The sequence below is a fragment of the Tauraco erythrolophus genome, chromosome 20 (genome assembly GCF_009769465.1).
Source record: "Tauraco erythrolophus isolate bTauEry1 chromosome 20, bTauEry1.pri, whole genome shotgun sequence".
NCBI classification, from domain to species: domain Eukaryota; kingdom Metazoa; phylum Chordata; class Aves; order Musophagiformes; family Musophagidae; genus Tauraco; species Tauraco erythrolophus.
In genome coordinates, this window is record NC_141484.1 from 7,227,885 (window position 1) to 7,234,688 (window position 6,804).

The window sequence follows — 6,804 nt, forward strand, 5'->3', positions numbered from 1 at the left end:
AAACCTCCCCAAAGCCAACTCATCACCATTCCTGTCCCCATACATGGGGGACGGCTCTGGAGGGAGAAGCGCTGGCAACCCCCAGCGAGCACCATCTCCTTTCAACCTTCCTCTGCCACCACCCAGCATCACCTTCCTCTTCCTCATCACCCTCCTCTTTCTCACCCGCGTCTCCGACAGCAACAGTTGCGGGCCGGGGGCTGCAGGCCGGGGCAATGGCAGGGGCCCCGCACACACACACACCGAAATGCAGCTTAAAAAGGTCGAATATGGATTAACCAAAAATAAACGCCAAGTGTCCTGCCTGCCACTGGGTTACGCAAGGTGGCGGGGAGGGGGGGACACACGGGGCTGGTGGCACCCAGGGAGGTCTCCTCTCTTTTTCCTGCCCTTCACCCCCCCTCCAAAAAAAAACCCAGCGCAGCGCCCAGAATTAAGGCTCGTTCCCATCCCCTGCCCGGGACGGGAAGTGGGAGCTCTCGGGGATGGGGATGCGGGAGGATGCTGGGGCAGAGGGAAATGGCCAATTCAACCCCCCACAACCCCCAAACCAGCCCCCAGCCCATCCCTAAAAGTTACTGGACGCGGTGCAGGGGCGGCAGCAAAGCCCGTCGGGGCCCGGTAACCCCCAGCCCGCCCGGTACTTACGGGACCGCCGCCGCCGCTCCGTGCCTACATGCCCCGCGGCTCCGGCAGGGCTGCGCGTCCCACCGGGGGCTCGGCTCTTCCCAGCCCTCTCCTTCTCCGGGGCAGCCCCCAGGGGCAGGATCGGGCCCCGCCGCGGCTGGCGCGGGGGTCCGGCGGCCGCCGTCGGTCCCGGCTCGTCCTTGGAGGCGGTGGCGGCGGCTCTGCAGCGGCGGCTGGAGGCAGGGACGGGAGCGGAGGAAGGAGGGAGCGGGAGCGGAGCGGGTGTGCACGGGGGGGGGCCCGGTGGCAGCAGGTGTCTCGGCGGCCGCCGGGCCCCGGCAGCCATGTCCCCCCCTCCCCGCACCGGGACCGGAGGGGCTGCCCGGGCGGGACGGCCGGGAGGAGCCGGTGGCGCTGGGGAGGGCTGCGGGGATGGAGGCACGGGGGGAGGCACGGGGGCGGTGGAAGGACAGGACGTGTGTCCTCCCGCCTCGCCGCAACTTCGGGGCTGGCAGCCAGCCCCGGGAAGGGGGGGATGGAGGCGGGCAGCCCTCCCCTGCCGAAACCTGCCCGCCTCGCCTTGCACCCAGCGCCGGCTGCAGCGCTGGGGAGGGCAAGGGGCAAGACCCCCACCTCCTCATCCCCCTCCTCCTTCCCCAGGAGGGAAAACTCACCGCAAAATGGCACAGCCCTTACAACCCGCCCCCCCGCCCCCCCAAACCTCCCCTGGGCACTGCCCACCCTACAGCCCCGGGAAGAGCCGGAGGAGAGCAAAGGCTGCAATTGGACTCATCCCCCCCCCAAAAAAAAAAAAAATCTTCCAGCCCTTTGCTAACTGAATGGTGGGGACTGGCCGGCTGCCCACCCCCAGTGCCCCCTCAGCCGGCACAGGGGAGCCCCAGGGTCCCCATCGGTCACAGGGAGGGGGGGTGACACAGAGCAAAGCCCCCGCAGGCAGCAGCATCCTCCAGCTGTCGCCAGAGCCAGTATTAAAGCATCAGCTGATCCCACAGCACTGGTTTAGAGCAAGTCAGACTTGAGGGGGAGAGGGGGGAGATCCAGCAAAGGAAGGCGGGAGGCGGGCAGGGGCCCTGCTGGGGTCCCCTTGCCCATGGCTGGGTGCCCAGTCTGCCCCAAAACCAGCCCATGCCCTGCAGCAGCTGGGCTGAGGGCAGAGAGACCACGGATCCAGGCAGGGCCTGGCAGGGGCTAGAGCCCAACTCAGGCTCTGCCATGGGGGGCAGCTGCTCCAAAACCCCCCTGTGCCCCAGCTCAGAGCCACCAAAACACCAGGCATCACCCCGGACAGCATCTGCTTGTCTCTGCCGCTGCGGGGTGCCAGCAGCACCTGTGCCCAGGCACTACCCTCCTGCCTTCCCCAGGTGCAGATGCCTGGCTCGGGGACACAGCCACCCAAAAGCAAGTCATTTAGGACTGTCGGGTGGCTGCCACCCAACCTGGCACCACAGCCACCTGCAACAGCATCCCTGTGGCTGCTAGGGCCTGGAAAAGCCGTTTCCAGAGAGGTATCAACCTGCCTAAAAAACCTGCTGCCTGCAGTTAGCCATGAGGTGCCTGATATGGGACTCACCTCCCCCCACCATCCCCTGTCCCCAAGGCAGCCTGGCCACCCACTGCCTGAGTGCTGTGGGTGCCCTTGGGGCACATAGGGGTTGCAAGAAATGCCAAAAAAAGAGAAGAAATTGAAAAAAACCAGCATTTCAGGCTTCATTTTAGCAGTTGTGAAGCAGCATCTGCTCTCTCAGCCAAGTCTCCAAGGCTGTTGCGGTGTGGGGGCTCAGGGCAATGGGGGACATGGGACCTTGCACCCCTCTCTGGGCTCCCCGCTGGCCGCATCCTGCTGCCCCCACCCCAGGCAGCCCCAGCTGCCCACCGCTGCCTGGTTTTGGCGGCACTGCTTCTCTCTTGCCAGAGGAGAGGAGATGTAAGGGTTGGCAACAGGTTGCTGCCTCAAATCCTTCTCCCAGGACAACAAAAGGGTGAGTTTGGAGTTTAGTTAGGGCAAGGATCAGTGGTGACACACATGCTGGCCCCCCCCAGCCATGTCTCCTCTCCCTTGGGAATCAAAGGCAGCTAAAGGAAGAGCCAAAGCAGAGCCTGGAGCCAAGAGGAGCCACAGCCCTGGCTGGCAGCTCAGGCTGCAGAGAGCAGCTGTGCCAGGAGCTGCCCTCCACCTTCTCGGTTTTCCTGGCAAAGCCCTTCAGTGTCTTTAAAAAAAAACCTCCACAACGTTTTTCTGGGGGAAAACACAGACATTCCCCAAAGCCACCACACCATGACACAGTTTACAGAGCTGTTCTGCAACCATCAAAATACCTTATTTGTGCATTTGAATAACAAAAGTCCTTCTTACAGTCAAAAAAAGTGTCCCGATGGCTATAAATGTCCTGGCGGGAACTAAAGCCCCGATGGCATCCCCAGATGAAGACCACAACCCCGGGAGGACTTGTCCTTCTGGCTGGAAACCTCTGACCTCCCCAGCCCCTCGGTGCCACCCTCTCCAGGGATGCTGTGCCCTCTTTGCCCGGCTTTCTGGGCCGGGTGGAGATAACAGGGCACAAAGCTGCCTTTCACCCTCCTTCATACCACTGGGGTGATATCCCGGCACAGGATCCTCGACGTCCCAGTGGGTCCCTCACTCACAGTGCTGCCCTGACACGAGGGAACTCAGCCACTTCTCCATCGCCCCGTTACCTTTCCCCAGCATCTTTTCTCGCAGGAGGCTCTGAAAGCGGGTTGATGAGCACAAGCTGTCAGGCTCCGACAGCTCCCAGTGTGCAGTCACCTCCTGCAGGGAAGAGCCTGCCGGCAGCCGGGCCAGGGGGCCAAGGGAGGATCATGTCCGGGGGCTGCCGTTAACCCAGCTTTGCACTAACCAACCCATCCAGGCCACCACCAGTGCCGGAGAAGTGCCCTGAGCTCCACACAGGCTCCTTGGACCCTATCGCGATCCCACCAGCATCTCGCATCTGAATCTAGGGTAAAGCCCCACACAGTACATCCTACCCCAGCCCCCTCCGTTCCAGCCTCCCAGCCCTGTGGAGTCAATGGGAGCCCATCAGGTCCCAGCATGAACCCACACCCAAGCCCCTACCCAAACCATCCACCCCCACGGTGCACCCACAGCCAAGGCAGCATCACACATCCTGAGCCAGTGCCTTTGATATCTCCAGCTCCGCAGGGCAAACCCCACCATCAGCCCCCCAGTCTGCAGGAGAAACTCGGCTAAAGGGTTTTAACCTGAGCACATCCTAAACCAGCACTTTGGGAAGGTGAGGACCCGGGTCTGTGCACTGCCAGCACACACCAGAGCCGTCCCTGGAAGGGCAGGGTGGCAGCTGGGTGACAAGGGCACCCGCATCCCACCAATGGCATCTGATGTCAGACGGGGCAAACGCAGCACCGCGCCCACAGCTTCCTCTGCCAGAGCTGAGCCCTGCAGGTGACACTTGTGACAGGCCAGAGGTTTAGCCCCAGACCTTCACCCACCCTGGACCCGCACCCACCCCAATCCTGCCTGTTGGCAGCTAACTCACCTTCTGCAGAATTTTGGCCAAAAATTAAGACATTCTGAGCTCAGCTGCTCCTACACCTGGGCACCCACCTGCCCTGTCCCTCTGGGTCTCATTTAAAAGGCAAACCAGGTGAAGATGACCTTGCCCCCATGCTGCCTTCAGCTCCTGGGGCCATCCCCAGACACCATCCCCACCTCCCCTCTCTTCTCCATCCCATAAAGGTATTCAGGGCTTCAGTCCCTAAATAACCACACAGAGCTGTCTGGTATTGTGGATCCCAGCAGCCACAAAAGCACTTGAGGCAGAAAGCAGGGCAAGGAGAAAGGTGGGAGCGAAGCCACGGGGATGGTGCTGTGCACGGTGCACGCACGCACGGATCCGGCACAGCTCCGCTCTCATCGCATGCTACTGTCACCGCAGTTAAGGGAGCTAAAATAAACAGGGATGGTTTCATCCCTGCAGGGATAATTCCTCCTCCGGGGTGGCGTGTGTCTGCAGGGCTGCCCCCGAGGTTGGGGATGAGGCAGCCGAAGCCAGCGGGTTGGAAATGGAAATTTCCCAGGAAGGGAGGAAATCGCTTCTTTCTGGGGCGTAACGAGCCCTCGCCCTCCAACAACTTTATTTGCTGCTGTCGTGTCCCTAAATAGCTTCTCGAAGCAGCTGCTGGGAGTTTACATCTCCCTCACCTCTGCTCCCCTCCCAGCTTGGGGAAATGGCTCCTGCAGCCCCGATTCCCAACGCGATTCACCCCAAGCAGAGGGATAACCTCTGGCCCCGCGTGGCCGTCCTGCAGCCGCTGCAGGGTCCCCGTGGCGCCGCTGCCAGCCCTGGCACAGCCCTCCGGCTACGGGCCAGGCATCAGGGAGTGCAGAACCGCGGGAACTGTTGGGTCTCTAAGACCAGGAGTGGGAACCACGAGCCTCTGGTGGGGCTGGAGCCAAGGATGCACTTGGGGTCCTTTTGGAGAAGGAGTGATGTTGTGCCAGGAGGGAAGTGGTTCCCTGCGTGCAGCGGGGCTGGTAAACCCACTACAGTGACCCTGGAGTTCAGCATCCCAATCCCAACCTGTTTGCCATCGCTGCCCATGGCTGGGGATGGATGCGGAGAGAAGAGCACATGAGGTATGAGATGTGCCCAGGGGAGCAAGTGGCGAGGGGGGGTACACACGGGGCCCGATGCTTGTGCTCAGCCAAAGCGCTGAAGTCAGCACTCTCCAGAGCCATCTGTTCCCACCGAAGCCCCGGCGCAGACGGACTCACCCAGGCTCCCGGCAGCGGATGCCGCAATTCGGTGATTCATGCGGCGAGGGGCCGGGGACGGCGTAAAGCCAGACACCGCCTCTGCGGCCGCGCCAACACCAGGGCTGGAAAATTATATATTAGCCACACTGTGGAAAAGCTTTTTCAACCAGATTTCTGGTCGCGTGAGGTGGCTTTTAAACGACAGTGCAGCTCTTCGCAGCCGGACCAGAGCCCTGACTCAAGCTGGTTTTTCCCTTATTCCAGAGCACAGGTAACCTCCCGCTTCACGGGCTCTAAATGCTCGTCTAAAAAGGCCAAGTTCAGCAAACAGCCCATTAGCAAAACCAGCGAGAGCCTCCGCACTTGTCTCCCAGGTGTAATTGCAAAATGCAGCATCCACAGGAGCTCCTGGGGTGTCTCAGACCTGTTTTTTCCCTGAATTACTCCAAGCTGCCCAGCAGTCCATGCAGGGCAGGAGCCCCAGGGCAGAGCAGTCAGCCTGCACAGCTCTGCAGACCAGGGAAATTGAGGCACAGCAGCGCAAAGCAGCAGCAGGAGGTTGCGAAGACCCAACTGAACAGCACTTACTGTGCAGCCATCCCATGCCATGACGGGCACTCAGGCACCCCGCTCTGTACCCAGCCCGTTGCCTTTCAGAGTGGCACACAGACATGCAGGAAGGCACATCCTGGGGAGCTGCGGGAAGGGAACGGCGCAGCCTCGCCCGGCCAGTCTCAGCCATCCCTCACCAGACACTAATCTCCACCAGCTTTGTGCAGTCTCATTAAAGCCAAGCTGAGCTGTAACTCATCGGAGCAGGGAAGTCCACATCAAGAGCTGGCAGCGACGACTTTCAGCTTTTCAGGTCTCCTTCCAACAGCAGATGGGTGTCACTCACCGCGTCGTCTTCCCGGCTCCTCACCTGCTGCAGAAAATGGTTTGGGAGAGGCTCCTCCAGCTGCTGGGGAGAGCGGAGGGCGAGGGGGTGGCTGCCCAGCCAGGCTGCCTCGTTGACCTGCAGACCACCGCGGCAGGGACATACCTGGAGCAAACACCCACAAGGTTAACGGTGCCTGAAAGCAGCACCCGAATGTGACCGGGGCCCTGGGAGGGTCCCTCAGAGCCCAGGCTGGGACTTGACAGGTGGCAGAGCTGCGTCGCTCCCCAGCCCCAGGGGTGCCAGGACACCCCTCCATCACCTCTCAGCCCCTCTCTGCTCCCTGTTACCGGCCTCCCAGCGCCACCTAACGACACGGGGACTGGGGATAAGGACCTTCACGGGGAAGCCGGACACATCCCAGTGCCCAGAGAGAAGGATGGAGAGTGCGGGCAGCAACCGGGAGGCAGCAGGACACCGGCTGGGGCTTGGGGACACAGGCAGCAGAGCAATGGGGAGCTGG